Source organism: Lutra lutra, chromosome 11 (genome assembly GCF_902655055.1).
Source record: "Lutra lutra chromosome 11, mLutLut1.2, whole genome shotgun sequence".
Classification (NCBI taxonomy): domain Eukaryota; kingdom Metazoa; phylum Chordata; class Mammalia; order Carnivora; family Mustelidae; genus Lutra; species Lutra lutra.
Window position 1 is genome coordinate 78631625 of NC_062288.1, and position 23492 is coordinate 78655116.

Sequence of the window (23492 nt, forward strand, 5' to 3'; positions counted from 1 at the left end):
CCACCGAGAATGTTATATAGCTCATCATTTTCTTCTCCAGGTGTTTCTATGGAAACATTTTTAAAGGAATTCTTGAAATAGAGTAAAACAGACAGAAATAAAGACTCCAATTCAGAAGCAGTTTGTGAGAGTAAATATTGCTTTTAGAAATCTATTGAAATGTTCCCTTCTACTCCTAAGAGAAAGATGAGAAGGAACTCAACACAAATTGTGTGAAGGATTCACTTATTATTAGCCTAGACCAATATACTTTAATCGAGCAAAACATGTTCTAGGAAAAAATTCTGAGGACCACATAACAAGCCTGGTATAAGAGAAAGAACACTACCTATGGAATTAAAAGACCCATGTTTTCCCACTCATTGATATGTGATCTTCTGGAAGTTACTTAAACTCTGTGACTCTCCATCTCTTCATATGTAAAATAAAATCATAATAGACTTTTGATTACCATTTCAATGGGTTGCTATGAAGCTCAAATAAAATAATTAATAGGGACACATCATTTATAGCTCCCTCCCCTAGAAGGAATCTATGATTCCTCCTTCTAGGGAACAACTTCTCAAGTGTTCCCAGTGGGCTGCCCAGGTGTCAGAGCCCCAGACCAGATCATTTCCTAGAGTGAGGCTTTCAGCTTTTCTGAGCAGTGGGTAAATATGAGTTCTCTACCTATACTGTGTACACAGTTGGGGTCTGGCACTGGTCCTGAGCCCTGTGTTTGATATGTGTTACCTGCTTTGCAGCACGGTGCTCTAGAAAGAGCAAGAGGTCCATAGTGAGAAGGGTTCAATGGTTCAGTCTTGGCCCTACACTTATTAAGCATCCCTGGCTCTGAATTCCTGCCCTGACTCTTTCAATAGAACCAGCTATCATATCCTGGCCTTCTCCAGACCCACCACAAATTCCTGTGTCAAAATTGTCTCTGGTCCTTGTTTCATGAAAACATATTTGCAAGATGCTCACCGTAGTGATTTTTATCTCTACTGGCAAAGATGGCATGAAAATTCATGTAATAAGAATGCAATATAACTCATACCCTTTGTCCTACACAGTTTCTTCTTTTTATTTTTCCATTTCAATTGCATTATAGTTAATATACAGTGTTATATGAATTTCTGATATACAATATAGTGATTCAATAATTCTATACATTACTCGTTGCTCATCATGATAAGTATATGCTTAATCCCTTTCAAGGATTCTACATAAGATTTAAGAATTTGAAATTTAGTGGGTGATTGATAAAATGCTTGGGCTTTGAAATTCAGGAGCCAATATTTGCCCCTTCTTGCCTATATGTCCTGAACCTTATTAAATCTCAGTTTCCTTAGCTGTAAAATGGGAGTGATCCCTTGAGCCATACTTAACAGCATCGTGGAATTAAATGTAACTTAACATAGGCAGTGCAAGCTCTGACCCATCTTGTGAATTCTGAAATGGTTACTATTATTGTGTACTATTCTGTGTCAATGGTTACTATAATCTTGACTATTACTCTTATTAAATCAAATTTGATAAAAAAAAAAAGCTCTGCCTTTTCTATCTTTTCACCTTGGTATTTTTAAACTAAGGTGATGTCTCTTCTTTTAGAGAATCCAATTTAGATTCAGTGTTCTCTCTGGCAATTAAAGTTGAAAACAGGTGCTCCTTGCCTTCTCTTGTCTCAAATATGCAAAAGTTTGATTTATTTTTCTTTATATAATTATGCTTTAATCATTGTGGAAAACAGACTGAATATTTTGCAGTACTGTGTTAAGTACAGACTGTAACAGGAAAAATATCTTTTTTACGGTGCAAGCATCTTTCATCTAACAATTATAAAAAGAAATACATTCATAAATGTGATCTCTTAATCATTATACCATATCTTTGATGTGGGCAGAATATTACTATTTATTATTCATATAAGAAAATTATTTTGCAGATTATTCTTACCCTCTTAATTTCAAATTTGCTTCTTTCCTGAAGTGCAGGCAAACTTTGAAATGAACATTAGTGGAATTTTTTTGCTGTTCTAGATTTATTATTATTGTAACTATTTAATAATACATCTCTGATACCTTTCCACATCAATAAGTATAGGTCTGATCAGTGGTTATCAGCAGGACAAATTTGACTCCCATGCTATATTAGGAAGTAGCTGAAACAGTTGCACAACCATGAAGCTAATTCCAGAACATCTTTATCACCCCCCCAAAAAAAATTCCATATGCGTTGTCACTCCTCACTCTCCTGTTCCCCAAGTTCCTGGCAACTAATATTCTACTTTCTATCTCTATGAATTTGCCTATCCTGGACATTTCCTGTTAAGGGTCACCATATGTGGCCTTTTGTATCTAGCATCTTTCAACTAGCATAACACTTTCAAGGTTTATTCATATTTTAGCATGTATTAATACATCATTTGGTTTTGTGGCTGAATAATATTCTAGTATGTGGGTATACTACATTTTGCTTATCCATTCATCAACTGATAAACATTTGGCTTGTTTCCACATTTTGGTTTCATGATTAATTCTGTTATTAAATAACATTCATATATATAAGGTTTTGCGTGAGCATATCTTTTCAGTTCTCTTGAGTACATAACTAGGAGTAGAATTGATGTGTCATATGGTAACTTAATGTTAAACTTTTTGAGGGACTGCCAATTTATTTTTCAAACTGACTGCAATATTTTACATTTTTGCAAGAGTTCCAATTCCACAAACCCTCACCAACACTTACTTATCTTTTTTATTATAGCCATCCTAGTAGATGTGAAGTAGTATTGTGGTTTTGATTTTCATTTTCCTATGGTTAATGATATTGAGCATCTTTTCACATACTTACTGGCCATTTATATACCTTTCTTGGAGAAATGTCTATTCAGATCCTTTGCGCATTTTTTAAAAAAGATTCTATTTATTTATTTGACAGAGAGAGAGACCACAAGTAGGCAGAGGGGCAGGCAGAGAGAGAGGGGGAAGCAGGCTTCCTGCTGAGCAGAGAGCCCGACGCGGGGGCTCAATCCCAGGACCCTGAGACAATGACCCGAGCCGAAGGCAGAGGCTTTAACCCACTGAGCCAGCCAGGTGCCCTCCTTTGCCCATTTTTGAGTTACTTATCTTCATATTGTTGTATTATAAGAGTTCTTTATATAGTCTAGATACACATTCCTTTTCAGATATATGACTTGCAAATATTTTCTCCCATTACAAAGGTGTCTTTTCACTTTCTTGATAGTGGAGCACACAAATTTTAACTTTGATGAAATCTGAGTTATCTATTTTTTTGTTATTGTTGCCTATGCTTTTGGTGTTTTATCTAAACCATTGCTTGATCTAAAATCATAAAGATTTACACTTATATTTTTTCCCCTCTGAGTTTTGTAGTTTTAACTCTTACATTTAGACATTATGAATATTGAGTTAAATTTTGTATATAATGTGCAGAGGGGTCTTTCTTTACACGGGATACATAGCTATCTTATTTGAAAAGTAGTACCACTCATTAAAAATACTATTGTTTCCCAATTGAATTGCCATTTGACATTCTTATAGAAAACAAATTGACTGTAAATGTGGGGGGTTATTTCTGAATTCTTAATTCTATTCCATTGATCTACATTGTTTATCTCTATACCAGCTCCAAACTGTCTTGATTTGTGTAGATTTGTAGTAAGTTTTGAGATCAGAAAGTGTGAGTACCACAACTTTGTTTTTCACTTTCAAGGCTGTTTTGGCTATTCCAGGTCTCTTGAACTTCCATATAAATTTTAGGGTAGCTTGTCAGTTTCTCAAAGAAGACTACTGGGATTTTGATAGAGATTTTATTGACTCTGTAGATTAATTTGGGGAGTATCGTCATCTTAACAATTCAAACACAGGAGATGTTCCATTCACATAAGTATTTAATTTCTTCCTATGATGTGTTGTAGTTTTCAGTGTACAAAACTTGCATGTCTTTTATTAAGTTTATTCCTAAACATTTTATTCTTTTTGTAATATTGTAAGTGTGATTGTCTTCCTAATTTTGGTTTGGGGCTGTTCATTGCTCATGTATAGGAATATAATTGATTTCATTTATTAATTTTGTTTCCTGTGATCATACTGAACTTGGCTCTAATTGTGTGTGTGTGTGTGTGTGTGTGTGTGTGTGTGTGTGTGTGTATTCCTTAGGGTTTTCTATTTACAGAATCATGTCATCTGCAAATAGAGATAGATTTGCTTCTTCCTTTCCAACCTGGGTTGTCTTTTATTTCTTTTTCTTGTCTAATTGCTTTGGCTAGAAACTCCAGTAAAATGTCTTCTTCCTAACCTTAGGAACAAGGTTTCAATATTTCCCTGTTCAGGATGATGCTAGTTGTGGGTTTTTCATAGATTCCCTTTATTAAGCTGAGCAAATTTCCTTCTATTATTCCTGGTTTGGTGAGTGGTTTTTGCCATGAAATAGTGCTGGATTTTGTCAAATGGTTTTTCTGCATATTTTGAGATGATCGTGTGTTTTTATCCCTTGTTTATTGATAGTGTGTGTTACAATGGTTGATTTTCATATGTTAAACTAACCATGTATTCCTGTCAGCCTGTTAGCTTTCACAGTGGTTATAGAGCTATTAGTTTTAAAGGAGAAGGAAATGAGAATAGGGCAAGTTAAAATATGACAAAATTCACTTTTCTTAGGGAGATTCAGCCATTCTTTTTTAATAAGTGCTTACTAGATTGTTGCAAGCCTTTGGTTAATTCCAGACTTCTGAAAAACGTATTTCGACAATTTTTCTGAGATATCATTGCTTTTAAGGGAGGTAAGACTTTCAGAGGTCCTACTTTGCCATTTCCACTGACATCACTCCATTAAAGACATCTTAAGGATGATGCTAAATATTCCTGAATGTTGAATTTAAAACATATTGAATTTAAAACATTAAAACATTTGTAGGATAAAAAACCTACACACATTCAGCTTTATTTTCTGGTTCTGTCTACTCTCATATTACTATTACTTCCATTTATCCCTTTATACCAGCTAAATATTCATTTATTATATTGATTCCTTCAAATGTTTATTCAATGACTTCTATGCTTAAGGCACTGTGCTAAACTTTTTAGTGGATACAAAATTAATAAATACAAATTATTCCCAATGTGATAAGTAAGACATGTGTATAACCAAAATACATGTTAACCATGGTAAATACCAAAAAAGAGACAGACAGTGAATTTAAAAAAAAAAAGAGAGAGTAAAGGAATATTGTTCTCTTTTCAGAGAGTAAGTGCAAAATGCTATACAGAGGCTATGCCATTTGTTTTGGACAAAGCATGAGTAGGATTGGAACATGCAAGATGGAGGAAGAGAATTTCAGAGAAGGAAGAGAAGGAAAGCAGTAGGAACAATGGCATGGATATTAAGAAAACACTAGTTCAAACCAGGAAAGGGGAAGGAGGTCTACTCTGCTCTGTCTCTGAAGAGTAGTGACAAACATGGTTACATAAAGATTAAGCCTCGGTGAAATAGTACATTTAATGTCAGTCTAACGAGTGTAGGCATGGGTATGTTTTCTCTGTAGGAGGCATAGAGCTGTTGAAGATTACATGATCAGACCTATTCTCCAGAAAAATAAATTTTCATGTAAGTATTTGAGAAATTTAATGGAAGGTTATAATGTGATTGGATATAATCCAGTGTCGGGGCAAAAATCAGTATAAAAAAGGAAATTATAGGGACGCCTGGGTGGCTCAGTTGGTTAAGCAGCTGCCTTCGGCTCAGGTCATGATCCCAGCGTCCTGGGATCGAGTCCCACATCGGGCTCCTTGCTTGGCGGGGAGCCTGCTTCTCCCTCTGCCTCTGCCTGCCACTCTGTCTGCCTGTGCTTGCTCTCTCTCCCTCTCTCTCTGACCAAAAAAAAAAAAAAAAAAAAAAAGGAAATTATAAATTGAAATTGAAATCCAAAATAGCATGGGATGGAGGCATGAGCCTCCTGACTATTATATGACTTTTTTGTTTTAGATTTATTTGCTTTGTAGAGGTTCTTAGAAACAGTAATCTTATATAACATGTACAAATACAAGTGAAAGTCCCAGGCAATAGGATACCATGGCAGAGACAAAATTATCCAGCCATGTTTTCTATTTGCAAGTATATAGAAGGGATTTTTAAAAAATATTTTATTTATTTGAGTGAGAGAGCATGAGCTGGAGGGAGGGAGAGAAGGGTGAATGTGAATCAGACCCCAAGCTGAGTGTGGATCTTGACACAGGGCTTAATCCCATGACCATGAAATCATGAACTGAGCCAACACCAAGAGTTGGCCACTTAATCAACTGAGCCACCCAGGTGACTCTAGAAGGGTTCTTAATGGTGTCGCCACATTTTTTATTCACAGATTCCTTTGTTATGGCACCTTCTGGTTTTTAAGCCTAATTTCTAGTACCTCTGATCCCAGCACAATAGGTTAATTTGCCTCTTATCTTTTGTTTCCAGAAGTTCAAGGCTGAGCTTCACTTTAGTCTTCAAAGTCCTTTTTCCTTGTTTTCCTCTGTTGTCTCACTTTAGCTGTTTGGGCTTCCCACAATCATCTATCTGTTCTTTACTCCCAACCCTCCAGAATGACATGATTTCCAGCACCTTATTCACTCAACCATGGCATCAGGAAGACGAGTAATCTTTAACAGTTAAAGTTAAATATGGCCACCAACTCCTCAAAACACCTGAGGCTGAAAAATCCCTTCACAGTTGGAACTAGTGGCTGACATAGCACAATCGGCCAGACTTCCACAGGCCAGGTTGGCTTTCATGATTAAACTGCCTCCTTTCAAAACGGAGGAAAAAAAAAAAAAAGTAACTGACCCGTTAGATGGTGTGCCTTCTAAGGAGTCACATTTACACAGCTCAGTTTGTTACACAAAGAAAATCTGGCGCTTTTTTTTTTTTTTTTAGATTTTACTTATTTATTTGACAGACAGAGATCACAAGTAGGCAGAGAGGCAGGCAGAGAGAGAGGGGGCGGGGCGAGGTGGGGAAGCAGGCTCCCTGCCGAGCAGAGAGCAGGATGTGGGGCTCCATTCCAGGACCCTGGAATCATGACCAGAGCTGAAGGCAGCGGTTTTAACCCACTGAGCCACCCAGGTGCCCCAGAAAATCGGGCTCTTTGTGGGATTTTTTCCTCCTTAGGCTGGGATATGACCTTGGCTTTCAGTAGGTTGAATCATCTCTCAGCACTGTGCTGGTAGTGAAAGGCAGTTCATAGGATTCTGGACTTTTTTTTTTTTCTTGCACAGTTAAGAATGCAGTACTACAGCAGCTATTAAATCACTGTCTTGAGAACTTTGATAATGTCCATAGCCTATTAAGTTGAGGGAAACTAAGATCATGTAATTAAAAAAGCTTCCATTTCCCCTGTGATATCTTAGAGCAGAGATTGACTGAAATTGCTAACTAGCATTTTTCACTTCATTGATGAGAGGGAGAGGGTTGCACAGCACTCTGTCAACTCTGACATAACTGTTCACACTGTTTTAGAGTAGTCTTGGGAGCTTCCTCAATATTTCTTAGCAGTCAGAGTTACTGAGACTTTGCCAGAAACTGATCCATTGGTGTAAATGCATCAATATACAGTGAATGAGAGATGAATGTGTCTACAGATTACCCTTAAGCAATGTGGAGTTTAGGGGCACTGACCCACCCATGCAGTAAAAACTCCACATAAAACTTTTGACTCCCCCAAAACTCAACTACTAATAGGCTACTGTTGACTGGAACCCTTACTGACAACATAAACAATCAACACACATTTTATATGTTATATATATTATAGACTATATTCTTAGAAATAAGTAAGCTAGAGAAAATAAAATCATAAGAGAAAACACATTTATAGTACTGTGTTCATTGAAAAAATCTACATGCATGGATTTTTACATACAGTTTAAATCCATGTTGTTCAAAGGTCAACAGTAGTGTGGCTATTCTGACATTACTTACTATTCTCCTATAATTGCCTTGCAAACAAACAAATAAACAGCAAATCACAAAAAACCCTTCATGTTTTGTGAATTTTTGAAACTTGAAGGTGATGCTGACTTTGTAGAATGAAAGCCATTTTTGAAGAATGCTCCCATCTAAAGTGTTTGCAGTGAGAAAACATAAGGACAGAATCTCTGGTTTGAGTTTAAGAAGGTGGCTCTGCTTACCACTCTCTCTTCCACTCAAGCCCAGCCACATACTTTTCATAATGAAATGTAGGTCCAGTTTTACAAAAATCATTTGAAAATTTCAAGATAGCCCCACTTGAGCTTTTTTTTTTTTTTTTTAAGATTTTATTTATCTATTTGCCAGAGAGAGAGAGAGAGATCACAAGTAGGCCGAGAGGCAGGCAGAGAGAGAGGGGGAAGCAGGATCCCTGCTGAGCAGAGAGCCCGATGTGGGGCTCAATCCCAGGACCCTGAGATCTTGATCTGAGCTGAAGGCAGAGGCTTACCTCACTGAGCCTCCCAGGTGCCCTCCCCCCACTTGAGCTTTAAACCCACGGCGAGGCTTTCCTAGGCACAGGTGCAGGCACATAGAGCTGCTCTTCTTCCAGGCACCCTCTAACTATAAATGAAGAATGGTATGGATGTCCTCCTCCTTGGACTTGAGAAGTTCACATCCTGCTCATATAAGCAGAAATATCGAGTCCTTAAATGTGCCATGCTGTTTGGCAGTAATTTGGAAAGAAGATGAAAATCAGCCCACCAATAACACAGATCTATTTGAGTGCCTATGAGGGGCTGAGTGCTTTCAGATATGTTATCATATTTACTCCTTATGAAACCCAGATACGCCACGGTGTGTGTGACTCTACTACAGATGTCTGCCTCGACAGCCCTGAACTTGAAAGGGCAATAGAAAGGATATTGAAAGGAGGTGAGGCAGGCCTCCATAGCACCTCTTAGGTGAGCCAGCTGCACTTCTCGGGCTCCCCGAGGATCACAGAACCATCTTTGAAACATTTTAAAAATAAGAAGCCAGATCCCTCCTCAATAACGGAAAAACTCGCAGTGCTGAAGCCAAGTGTTTTATGCGGGGCAGGTGGGTTTAACCACCTCCATCCCCAAAGGAAGGAGAAATAAAGAATCTCCTAAATGAGTGTTCATCCTACTCTAATACGCAATGAGTCACGGAGGCTATGCATAAAATGCAGGGTCTGATTCTACCATGGGGTAGCACCAGAGATTCCAAACAAGGTTCCAAGAGACGCTGGTACTGACTATCTGTAGACCATGCTTGAGAGGCAGGGCCCTCGAGAAAACATCAATCACCTGCCCTGAAATAAACACAGCATAGATATACTATGTAATCACTATTCATGAGGAAACTAATTACTTCCAGAGCTTTGTGTAGTCATTCCACGGTTATATCATTTTTAAAGAAGGTGCATTCTCGCTTCTTAAAAAATGCATATCTTCGTACTGAAGGGGAACATTAACAGCATGCTGTTCATCTGCTCACCTTGTTTTATCACTCGGTTATGTAGGCAAATGTGTATTTCCAAGATTATGAACCAGCCTGCCCTTTTAGTCTCCTCACCCACTCAGCTGTTGTTTTCAGAACAACTCCACCCCCACGTCTATCAAAAGTCATCCCTCACATTGGTTCTGAAAACGCCCATCTTGCTCCCCCAAAGAAATCACACATGATCTCAGCCTTACTTCTATCATTAAAGGAGGATAATTGCTTACTAAATACAATGTCCTACAGCCTCCAGCAGCCCTCCACCAGTACTGAACCGGGCCATTAAATGAAACTTGGTAATAGACGAGACCGCCCCAATGACTAATACCTGGTTCCCCTCCCCTGTGTTATCGAGCAAACTCCAGACAGTTCGCAGGTCCTGCCTGATGATTATACACATCATTCGTCAGCCTATCTTTTTGTGCTTTTCTAAAATGTGAAGCTGGAAGCAGTTTTGTTATAAGTTCCAAACTTGGTATTAAGAAATAGAATCCTAAAGAAAATTAACGTAATGGAACGTGACCTTCCGCAGCAACTTGCAGCAGTCCTACCTTTCCTCTGGCCCGGCTCTGGAACATTTGCCCACACCTCTCAGGGGGTGTAGGTTAGCACAGAGATGAAATTTTGATGAAAGGTTGTGAGAGAGTGGGGTTTGTGATACTAATTTGATTAGAGTTGGGGTAAAGGATGTAAAAGGGACATTGGAGAGAATCGTTCTTCCAACTCTACTCTGTCCCAAAACCCTAACTGAGTTGGTGAGATTAGAAAGAAACAGATGAGTAAGGATGTGGAGATGAAAACCTGGGAGATGCCAATATAAAAAGATTTCAGTTTTCTCTTCTCCACAATGAAATGAAAAACAGACTCTGTTCTGAGGCAAGTCTCCTGATCAAATGACCTTTCAGGACATCCTTTTAATGATATTTAAAATATCATCAAAGGTTATAAAACCCTGGGATCATCACAGGGCTCTTGCCTGTGTTTCCTTGGGAAAGACATTAAAAGAGACTAGAAGAGAAAAGGATGTTCCCTAGGAAAAAGTCTTTGGCCCATGGTGTTTAGGCTCCATGGGTAGGGCTCTGCAGTAACTGCTCTGTTCAATTTTGTCTTAACCGACAAAAGTATGTTTATGCATCACCAATCTGGGTTCTCTAAACTCCGAAATGTGCCGTGTTCACAATGAATGCAGAAACTTGGTTCTTAGAGCTTTCCCAATCCACTCTACAGAATGTTTAGCCAATAGCGCTCTCTATCCAAGATATGTCTTTTGTGAATTGCTTACTTCTAATGAGCAGACAGAGAGCTATTGCACAGTTGCTAAGTTTTCCCTGAATTTGTATATAAAGCATTGATAAACAACTCAGGCTGAATTTGAACAAGCAACTGAATCTGGAAAAAAGACCTGTAACTCGTCTCTCAAATCCCCTCTGCCCAAACACTTAAACTTCTAGTTCCCGAAACAAAGCGCTAATGGTGCACTTTGGTTCCATAGCTATGTCCCCTCACGACACTTATTTTGTGTAAAGTAGTGTTTCCCATTAAATACAGTAATTAAGAATCATTCAGCACTGGAGGAAATAACACACGAGGTGTGCTGCTAAGGTACTAAGTAAATTATGGACGAATCTGCGGAGAGGTCAGACAGTCGTGTCTGCTCTACTTCATTACATGTGAGACATGCATATTTCTTTTACACTTTCTGCATGACTCTTCAAATAATGGTTTGGCCCCTTTTATAATAAGACATGGAATACTCAGAATACTTACTGCACACATGCACTGAGGTTCCAGTCATCCATATAGTTCAGTGGCGAACTGTAAACCTTAAGAAACATGCGTTTCAATCTTAGAGGTTAATTTCTGAAAGAATGAGGTGCTTCTTAGTGCACACTTAATTATTCTGTAAATAGCCCTTATCATTTTTTCTAAGAAGCTTGATAAACTCATAAGGACTTACAATTACCTGGATCTCATTCAGTTACTTTTTTAGGCATTTGAAGAAAGATATGAAAATAACCGAATTTCCACTGATGAATTGAGAAAGGATGGGATGTTTTTCTCAGACCTTGTATATCATAAATCATTTTATAAATTCATATTATAAAATAAAAAATTCAGATAAACTTCATTACAGAAAAGTATGCATATGAGTCTAGGAAAGGCACAGAGATAGCCACAGGAATGGAGCGAAGTGTTCAGTACCGTGTATAATAGAAAACTGAATATTTAGCTTAATTTCAATTCCTTTCTTCCTGGAGTGATCTGGGTTTGGGGGATATGTACCAGCTATTACATTGTGATTCAGAAAAACAGCATACTACTACAGAAACTTGAAAGGTCGATCGGCCTAACTCTGTGCCTGCAGACAGCTGAATCTGAAGAAAGATGTTGGCAACCATTTACATAATTAAAGACAGTTATGATTCAGCACTTGTTTCTGTTTCTCCTCCACAATGAGCAAATTCCTATACCTTGAATTGGTCCTTGAAATACACCATGGTGTAATTCATCCCTGACGCAGAGGGGAAATTCTGGCTGAGGAGGCAGGTCCTTCATTTTCCTTATGAGGTCCTTTGTCATTTTCAGGACTAGAATTACAGTCCTCTCTTATATTTTCTTGATTGTTAAAATTCCTAAAAGGCAGCTCCTACATCCCTATAAAGAGATGAACCAAAGTTGAATTCCACATCTCACATCCTAGTACATTTAAACTCTGAGATGTATGCTACTTTTGTTGTTGGAATCTAAAAATTATCTGCATATATAATGCTTTTTAGATAAACAGATGTCTAATAAAGCATTCTAACCATAAACAAATCTCTAATAAAGCATTTTAACCTTTTTTGGAATAATTTGAAAAGGTTATACTCAAAGCTCAGTGCTTTACACAGTTGTCACAAAGTGCTCCAATAGAGAGTCACTTTGAGGTTTTTGCTTGATTTGAACCTCAGGGCCGTTTCATCTCTAATAAAATCTATAGATCTAAAAATTCACCTCATCCAGTTTCATCTGCACTTGTAGAACTCTGCTGTTTCATTCAGTTCCTTTGCCAACAATCTTCTGCATTCCACCTCCCAACCCCTTCTCCCCATACACACATACTCCTTTCCCACTTATATGTATATGTCTCCCAACTAAACTCAGTTAAAATGTGATGAATATCGGATTGAAACCTCATTTACTAACTGATGTGTTCCAGGAGATAGTCAATGTCACAGGAGAGGCATGGTACAAATGTTTTGTATTGTTTTTTTTTTCTACTTACATTTATCATTTTGTATTAAAATGAACAATGCTAGGTTATGGAGTAAAATACAACATTTGCATAATTTTTAGGATGAAACAAGAGACTTTAATGAAATTTTCAGAGGGGGATGTTTACCATTCTCTGCTTAGGAGAAAACATAGTGGAAAAGTTTAATAAGTGTTAGGCTTGTTGTGTCATACCTTGACTTTTTCTTTTCAGACAACACACACACTAACAATTTAAGTGTATTTACCATAGACTCATAGAATTCAGTGTAAGGAAGAACAGGTAAGATATGTAAACAAGACTTCATGTGCAGTTAAATTGGAGGCCCTGAAAACTTGAGTGATTTCAAAGAAAAAATTCATAGAACTGGATAGCTGTAATAACCATATGAGCACCTACAATCCTGACTCATTTCTCTTCTTCCAGCTGGACCGTAATGTCTCATGGATATGTCCATTGTCCGTTGTTTTTGCTTCAGAAATCTATAAACAGAAGGAGAACTTACCTGAATCAGCAGTGATAGAAAGTGGCATTGCCACTGATAGTTGTCCTCAGGAACCTGGCTCCAAGATTATTTTTACTTTTTAAAAAGTATTTATTTATTTATCTATCTATCTATTTATTTATTTATTTATTTGAGAGAGTGTGAGCACACACAAACATGAGCAGGGGGATGGGCCAAAGGGAGAGGGAAGAGGGGAGAAGCAGACTCCCCTCTGAGAACACATTCCATCACAGGGCTGGATTTCACAAGCCTGAGATCAAGACCTGAGCTGAAATCAAGAGTCAGACGCTCAATGGACTTTGGCTTCCAGGCACCCCTGGCTCCAAGATTATTTACAAACAGAACAGAACGTGGGTTGGCAGAAATATTGCAAGCCCCGCTGAGAAGGGTTCAGTTTCTAAGGCCACAGGACCTAATTATAAGGTATTCTTAGGTGGAGATGTTTCCTAGCCTGGCCCAGGAAGGTAATATTAGTGGAGAGGTCCAATGTGTTACTCTTTTAAAGGGCAAATAAATAACAAGAGACATGCTCCCTTCCAAGGCAATATGCCCAGTTGTCTTCCCGGAGGTTGACACTTGTAGCTTTCCTGGGTGCACTCTTACTTGATAAGAGGCAACCCTGTCTCAGAGTGACAAGATGCTAAAGTGCTGCTGTTTCTTCCCCATAGTCAAGATATCCTCCATGTTGTTTATTGCTGTTTCCTTCAGCATTTCTCCTCTAAATCCTGCTTGTGTTTACCAGAATTTAATTCTATATAAATCACTGTTTTAACTGCCCCACTACTTGTACTAGAAAACAGGAGAGAGTAAAATGTGGCTAATAATTGCTTCTCCAGGGTGTGGGTTTCCTCATATTGTAGTTTCATGGCATGATCTGGATCTGCAACAAACTCTATGGGCATCTTTTCTGAAGCAGCATTCCCTGCCCTCAAGACTGAATGCTTTGCCTTGAAGCTACTTGGTGTTCAGTGATGACATGTTAAAATGACTGGGTTGCATTGAGTTGAAAAATCCAGGGAGTTCTTATTTCTTGGAATTTGTTCTACATCAGTCAGGTAGATTGTGTTTTTCACTGAGTTGAAGTAATTACACATTCAGGGTTACTGGTGACAAATATCTGGGATATTATTTTATTGGATGACAAATGAGTTCAGTAGGTCAATAGGGCTGGAACACAAGGTGCATGATTGTTGAGGAGGTATGATATAATGGAGACAATCCTGGGGGATTTTGGAGAGTCTTACGTGTCTCTCTCATCTAAGGACCTCTGACTTTATTCTGTGAGTTAGAGGAAACATAAATATTTTGGAGTCAACAAACTTAAAATACTCTGTAGTTAGTTTCCTGACGATCAAGCTGGTGACAGAAAAAGGGTGGAGAGGTTGCAATAGCACAGAAGAGGCAGACATTTAGCTCTTACAGTAACATAGCTAAGAAACAGTGGTACTCACCCAACAAATGCTTGAGTATCCATTGGGTGCCAGATTCTGTGTTTGGGTTGCAGCATGATAAAATAGACTGACATGACTCTTGTCCTTCTGGAGTTTACTTTCTACTGTTGAGGGATAGATTAAAAAAAAAAGAAAGAAAAAAGAAAATCTAATAAATGCTGGAAAGAAAATAAACAAATAGAATAGAGGGTAACCTAGGAGAATATACTTTAAATAGGTTGGTAAATAATCGGGCTCTCTAAGAAGTTGGTATTTTCAGCTAGTGTGAAGAGTGGGAACCTCAACACAACCAATGACAAGACCACATTCAGAAGGTCAAGATGAAGCTATGCTTGTTCAAAGAAATCAGAGAAGACCAGTGAAGTTGGGGCTCCAGTGATGTGGGGAGAAAAACAAGGCTATGGTGGGGAGGGGGTTGGAGTGAGTAATTCATAGCTATATAAAGGCATGGCGAAGACTAGATTTTTTTCTGAGGGAAATAAACTGTGACGGAAAGGATCATGAAAAGGGAGCCCCATGCTTAGATTTATCTGTTAAGAGGATCATTTCACTGTGGGAAGAATGGTTTGTGGAAAGGAGATGGAAAAGAAGAAATAGGCTAGGAGGTAACTGAAGCATGATCTGAAACAGGCTGATAAAAAAGAAAAGAAATGGCTGGATTTGAGATTATATTTTTTAAAGAAATTGCTGATGATTCAGGGTTCCAGATTTCTGACTTCACCAATGGGGCATATTTATGCAAAAGACAAAGAATGGGAAGGTTTAAGGTTATGCTTTGCCCATATTAAATTTGAGATGTCTGAAGACGTCCACAGAATGAGAAGCAGCATCACTCATGGGCTGGCCAAGGCACTTGGAGATCCCATCCCAATCTCAGAGTTGGTAGACACTCATCCAAACCTATACACAAACAGTTCTCTCTGTTCTTCTGTTGAGTGTGACAGAAGTTCTCACCTGGAGACCCACTGGATGTTTAGACACTATTTTAAATGTCATATCAAATCTGCTAAAATGAACAGTACACAGCATTAGGAATATATCCCGAGGAGGGTGAAGGTTTTTGTCTCTCCTTTGGTCATTATTACGTGTTTTGCAATGTAATGTTGTCATAGCAGAAATTTTATCAACATTATGAGAACTTACATATCCAAACAAGTGCTTTTTCTCCTCAAAATAATCCCCTTAGGAGGCTGCATATTTTCTCCAGAAATGCTAGCTTTATTGACGGTGTTTCTAGAAACTTCCTTTGGAATTACTTCAGATCTTATAGGATATTTTTAAATGATGGTATGTTTCCTTCTCTAAAGATTAATTAATTTTCATAAACAACCAATTTTCAATAAGCAATGTATGATGTATACACTGAGTATCAAAATTAGACAAAGGTTACAGAGGGACTATAAATCAAGCAGACATATTTTCCCATACAGCTCATCACTGGCTAAAAAGATAATACCTGAAGAAGAATTACAGAATAATTGAAATGAGTTGTAGCTTCCCATATTGACTCTTGATTTCTATCTGATGGACATTTTCTACACTTGACATTTTCTTACAACCTTAGTACTTTAAAATCACACTGAATATTCCAACAGATAACACTAATTTGAATCAATACTGTGAGATTCTTCACCAACGTTCCACGTGTTCCTAATAGTTACAATCAATGTTAGCCAGCATCCATTGCAAAAATGTATCTATTTAAATTTAGGAGAAATGGATAAGGAAAGATAAGCCCTTAACTAATAGGTTGAGTTCTGTTTCCATTGTAATAAGCAATTTAACCTTGAATGATTATGCGTAGAGTTCTGTTTTGCCATAATTCTGAATCTATAGTAAACGTATTGTTAGAGAAGTTGGCATGCCCATTGTGAATTTCATGAGTTACATCCAGACCTGGAGAATTTGACCTTTGCTAAAACTAGTTCCATAATGAAGAATTGCAGCACTGCACCACCTGAGCCCTTTTCCCCAACCAGGATAACACCAGTGATGGTGCAGATTTCGGCACGGGTTGCAACTACTGCAAACAGTAACTCGAGAGTGAACTGGTGAATGCTCAAGGGAATGAACCTTAATCCCAGCCAAGCACCCTCCAGGGTGACCTGATATGCCATGGGTAGTCTAGTACCCCAAATTTCAGGATAAACAAAATGTGGCAGATTCATAGATTACATATTTGGAACCTGCCAAATCTAGCATTGTTTTCTGCTCTGTTACGAAATTTATACCAAAAAAAAAAAAAAAATTTGCCTTAGTCTCATGGTCAACTTGTGTCTGTTTCTGCTTTGGGGTCTCATATTGTGGTTTTTGAAATGTCCCTCAGCCTTGACTTCTGTTTGTCTTTCACTAGACTATAAGGGCTCTCAGGGTAGTCAATTTCTTTTATGTTCTCAGTGTATGGCACAGAGCACAGAGCAAGTCATAAATAAATCTTTTTTTGGACGGAAGGAAGGGAGGGTGGGAGGGTAGGAAGGAGGAATTTAAGTTTACTCGATTTCACAGGCTTAAAAATATGGTCTGGAATCACATTGCTGGCATTGAAGTCCTCTTTGACATTTACTAATAATGGAAGGAAAAATTATTTTCTCCCACTGAGCATTAATTTCCTCATTGAGGAAATTCATACCAATCTAAAAAGGCTATTGTAAGGACTAAATAACACATACAAAGGTGTTAGTAAAATATTTGTGTATTATATACTATTGAACTGTAAATAGCTCTATATATTTTAGCTTTTATTATCTTGAGGAGATGTCATGAATCCATTTAAGAAACTGATAGAAATGAACTCTCCCCTCAAATAATTTGTCTTTGATAAGGTCTTCAAACCTATCCATGTACTGTATACAAGAACCATTCACTAAAATTAATCACTCTGTCCCCCAGCTACACGTCACAACACCTTAGTGAGGTGAAATCTACTTATTTTTATAGGACCCAGTAATATTTTTTTAATGAAAAAAAAATACAAAACAGAAAATAGACTATATCTTGTATATGATTTCATTAGAGTAAGTAAAGGTAGAAATTTTTTGAAACTTTATTTCGTGTGTGTGTGTGTGTGTGTGTGTGTGTGGTTACACTATAAAGTTACAACCTTTTTCAAGATGGGACTCACTTGCGCATCCTTCAGTCCCAAATGCTTAGTCCTCTTCTTAGCCCTTCCTATTCTTATTTCTACACAGTATCTTTGATTCTCAGCCCTTTCTGGTTTTAGTTCTACCTCGTCTGTTTGGGTTTCTCAAACATCTGAGCACAACAGCCATGTTTGCATATGCAATAGACCATAGAGTTAATCGTTAAAAAAATGAATTAACTAACTCTGATGATCACATTAATTATTGCATATTAACCCCACCAGCAACATAAATGTCATGTTCAGAAGATAAGACGTATGCATCTGAATTCCAGATGTGTCATGTGGATGACTTATATTCAAGTTTCATTGTTATACTGCCCTTTGGCTATGACCTGGGAGCACGTTATACATGAAACAGGTATAGCCAAGTGCTTCTAGTAATTACTTCTTCTGGATAAAGTCCAAAGTACCAATTCTAGGCCAGACTTTGTGCTGCATGATGCCTTATAGTGAAGTTATAATGAACGTGTGTTCCAGGTTTTTATAATGAAACTGCTATAAGCCCATTTATCCACTTTTTAAATTTGAAACCAGAATCAAAATAGAGGTCCTATATGAGTCAAGTGACTCTTGTATAAAAGATAATTTCATACCTGCATTTAAAATATTTTCTATTTGAATTTTAGGTACCAACAGTTATATTCACAAAAGCCTAAAAAAGTCTATAGATAATGAAGACAATCATCTAAACTGTCTGTTCAATGACCATTGATCTAATTGTCTTCTTCCTCAAATTGTGTCTTTAAACTGAATTACAGCTGCATTAATTTTATGGTCTCTAATTATAAATGTCTTATTTATTATAGAAGTTTATCAGCAGTTAATATACTTAGACATATAGGCATATGGTTAGACATACCAGTTAAAGAAAAACATATAAACAGACTATTTCTTTATGACATCCTCTATTCTCACATTAAAGATTTTAGAAGGATTTGCCAAAGGAATTGCAGAAGTTGGAAGTCATTATTTACTTACTTTCTCTTATCTTAAATATTTGTTGAATGAGGAATGAACTGAATTATCATATGAAGAAATGAAAACACAACTAAAGTTTTTACTCTAACATTACCTGGCCTATTGACTAAATATGTATGGACCTTTCGTGAAGGTAAATATCTTCAATAAGCTTCAAAATATAAATGTTTGAGATGTGTAACCTCATATATGTAATGGGAATAGCTGAGAGGAAACAGCTAGCTGTTCATGCCTGAATTTAAGAGATCAGAAAACCAACCACTGGAGTAATAAATGGTATTTTGTGCATTGTAAACTTAGAAAATATAATTTACAAGCATGAAATAGAATTTGTAACAATGGCAACAGAAACTAAACAACCAAAATGTAGTCACATGATACGGTTCCTTGAAGAGCATTAGCCCACCAGTCAGGAAGCCTTAATTTTATTTTTCTTATTGTCATGACTATTCTTGGCTTATTATTGATCTTTTGAAAGCTGAACATCAAATTATGAATTTGTGAAACAGAAATACAAAGGCAAGATTCATGTCTGTCTTGTTCAAGATTATGTGTGAGAAAGAAGGACTGAAAAGGGTCTGTTTTGTGAATAAATATAACCAAGTTTTAGCTTTATTCACAAAGCTAATACTTAGGCCACTATGAGTCTATTCCTTCTAATGTCTTAAAAATTGAACATTTTTTCTGTCTAATTACATGAAAAATTATTTACATTGCCTCAAATGGTGAGAATCTTGAGAATAATTTCATAAATACAGGCATAGGTCTATCAACTATGACAAATGATCTCAATTATGTAATATTTAAAAGTTAGTATCATGAGTTCTTCATTTAAATGCTATCATTCATTCTCTCATATGAAAACTGGCAGCATTCCAATGCAAACAAACTCTTTACTCTTAAGAGGCACTCAGTCACTTACTCATTTACAACCATAATGTGGAGTCCATGAAAGACCACAATTTGGAGTTCAGAATTAAACGTTGAGGGCAGGAAGCACGTTGCTCTTACTCACTGCTGTATCTCTAGCACAGCACCTAGCTATAGTACTAGTAGTGGCAATGGAGGTAATATGTTTTGTTCCTACATTTTGAATAAATGAAGGAACAAAAACTGAATTCAGAAAAACTAAACATGGTAAAAATCATTTGTGGTTTTAATGTAGGGGAATAAAGATTTCTACCAGACATTCTTTCCTGTGATGTCCTAATACAAAGGGCTTTACATTTCTTGGGAAAACTAAGGGAACTTTTGTCAATTTATTGTCCAGGAATTTGTAAAAACTCTAATTTTAAGAATTAGGCTACTTCTCTCTGCTGATAGGAAAATCGAGAATTGATTTGCCAAGTCGTAAGTTCTTGATACAAATAAGTTGGATAATACCAGGCAAGTAAAAACCTTAATGTGTAAAGGTCTGGATCCTGGGCAAACCCAGGTTCATCCTGGGTAAAATTTTTTTGAAAGTGGCTTTTAACATACCCCGAAGTTATCTTGTCACCTTGGGCCTTTCTCTGTTCTTCCAAGTTATCCCATAACCTTTCATTTGTGCTTCTCTTAGACACATTGGAGGATGAGATGCCAGGTTTTGACTCTGGGCACGATGTACCTGCCTTTATTATTTACCCCAGAGGCCCCCAAATACAAGTCAATGTACTCTGAAGTCTGTGATAACTATTTTAATGATCATGGGACAAAAGTAAACAATATGAACCGTGAAATGAGCCTTTCCACTAAAATAGTTTTTTTGGTTTTAAGATCTGCTATTTATTACAAAACATTATCTTTTATAAAATAATGGTGACATTAAATGTGAGGTTCTTCTTCCTATTAAAATAAAGTTGTTATGCCTTATTGTCACCAAGTACAAATAATTCAAAACATGTATACAGTTGATAATAGAAAAACACATCCTGAGACTGAACAAAAAGAAGAAAATGGAAAATGTTGCATGGCTTCATGCAAGAAGAAAACAAGGTTAAAGAAGTAGATTTCAGTAGCTTTATTTACAACTGCTATGGACCAGTGAAGGTAGAAAGTCTAGGAGTGGTGTGAATGGGGTTTTACCCTCTTTTGTTCATCGTGTCGGAAAGAGTCCAGCTACCTCTGATACTTTTGTGAAGACTAGCATCCAACTATATTAAAAATGAATGGATGTCTTTTTTTTTTTTTTTTTTTTAGAATGAAATGAGCTTTTCTGGGTCATTCTTTTTTTTTTTTTTCATTAATTTATTATGACCTAACCAATGAAATGACCACTGGAAGTTTCACAACACAGTACATATGTTGTACTAGATGAAATGCAAAAGAAAATGCCACTTATTCAAAAATAATCTTTCACTTATACAAATGGCTTACTGTCATGTTACATTGGATTTTAAACAACCTAGAACCGATGTGTCTGAGTTTGTTTTAAGAGACTCAACATATGTTAAGCCTTCTTAGGATGGTTCAAGTATTAAGGTATCAACGCCAAAGTTTAGAGATGCATAAAAAGCAATATATTTGCATCTAAAGGATTCTTTTTTTTAGAGAGGGAGCCTAATGCTACTTCAAAATAGATTTGTAGGGTTTTCTATGAGTCAGGGAATGGGAACTTTTACCCAAAGATTATTTACCAAGGATTATTAGATAATTTAAATAATTAATAATGAAACAATTCACACAAAATTATTATATATACAATCTAATCATTCCTGTTGATAAGTAAATAAATAAATACATAAAACATATCCTAACCTCCCACCATATTCTGAGATTTATAACAGAATCATGGGACACTCATCCAAATGCCATTATTTTATTCTCTCAGGCTTTAAAATAACTCTTCCTTTTCCTAACAGACACACATTCTAGACCACCTTCCTTTACATCTAGAAATTTGGGGTAAACCAAGCCTGCATATGCCCTGTATAACCAAAATTGAAAAAATTCTCCTTAAGAGAATCGTTAATTTTCAGACATCAATGAAATATTTATTCGATACCTTTAATCACTTCTGTGGGAACATCAAAAAAACATAAAGAAGACTTCAAAATCTTTACAGTCAAGTTTGAGAGAAATAACACATATTCAATGGAAATTGTAATATATGAGTAATATAATAACTATATGCAGGGAAATGTCAAAAAATTGAAAGAACAGAGAAAATAGATGTGGATTGAAATCCTGACCAGAACCAAAGTTGGCTTAGTACACACTATATATCTTGGTTTGAACCCTTTTTTAAATATGTGAACCCCTTTTTAAAAAAATATCTTATTTATTTGACAGAGAGAGAGAGAGATCAAAAGCAGGCAGAGAGGCAGGGAAAGAGAGAGGGGGAAGCAGGCTCCCTGCTGAGCAGAGAGCCCGATGCGGAGCTCCATCCCAGGACCCTGAGATCATGACCTGAGCTGAAGGCAGAGGCTTAACCCACTGAGCCACCCAGGTGCCCCCCCTCTTTTTTAATACAGAGATGAGAAGCAGGAGATGTTCAAAGCCAAATACTGGGCCAGGACATACACCAGAATAAGCAAATGAGTATTATTAATAGTACTTCATAACATTACTAGTTACGATTATATTTGGTTGTGAGCTTTTCTCCCTTTAACATTGCCCTGCCCTGGAAACTTTGTGCTTCTCTCCTGACCTTTACTTTCACTCTGCCCTCATTATTTAATGCTTTGCTATTAGTCAATAAACTGTATGAGGGCAAGTATTACGATTTGCTTATGGGGCTATCCTCCAGAGCCGTGCTTCTCTACCTTCAAATGCTTGGGGACTCTCATTATTTACCATTTGATCCTGCCTCAGTAGGTCTAGGCAGGGTTCTGAGAGTCTACATTTTCTTTTTTTTTTTTTTAATTTTTTTTTTCAGCATAACAGTATTCATTATTTTTGCACCACACCCAGTGCTCCATGCAATCCGTGCCCTCTACAATACCCACCACCTGGTGCCCCCAACCTCCCACCCCCCACCCCTTCGAAATTCTCAGATCGTTTTTCAGAGTCCATAGTCTCTCATGGTTCACCTCCCCTTCCAATTTCCCTCAACTCCCTTCTCCTCTCCATCTCCCCTTGTTCTCCATGCTATTTGTTATGCTCCACAAATAAGTGAAACCATATGATAATTGACTCTCTCTGCTGGACTTATTTCACTCAGCATAATCTCTTCCAGTCCCATCCATGTTGCTACAAAACTTGGGTATTCATCCTTTCCTTTTTCTTTTTTTTTTTTTTACAGCTTTATAAACATATATTTTTATCCCCAGGGGTACAGGTCTGCGAATCGCCAGGTTTACACACTTCACAGCACTCACCATAGCACATACCCTCCCCAATATCCATAACCACACCCCCCTCTCCCAACCCCCTCCCCCCATCAACCCTCAGTTTGTTTTGTGAGATTAAGAGTCACTTATGGTTTGTCTCCCTCCCAATCCCATCTTGTTTCATTTACTCTTCTCCTACCCCCTCAACCCCCCATGTTGCATCTCCTCTCCCTCATATCAGGGAGATCATATGATAGTTGTCTTTCTCCGATTGACTTATTTCGCTAAGCATGATACCCTCTAGTTCCATCCACGTCGTCGCAAATGGCAAGATTTCATTTCTTTTGATGGCTGCATAGTATTCCATTGTGTATATATACCACATCTTCTTTATCCATTCGTCTGTAGATGGACATCTAGGTTCTTTCCATAGTTTGGCTATTGT

The 23492-nt window shown here is 37.3% G+C and overlaps 1 protein-coding gene across 1 annotated transcript in view; it reads left to right on the forward strand.

Moving 5' to 3' along the window:
• The window catches only part of KCND2 (potassium voltage-gated channel subfamily D member 2), a 505769-nt gene that overhangs the window by 355329 nt on the left and 126948 nt on the right, over positions 1–23492 (forward strand). The gene's annotated exons all lie outside the window — the stretch shown is intronic.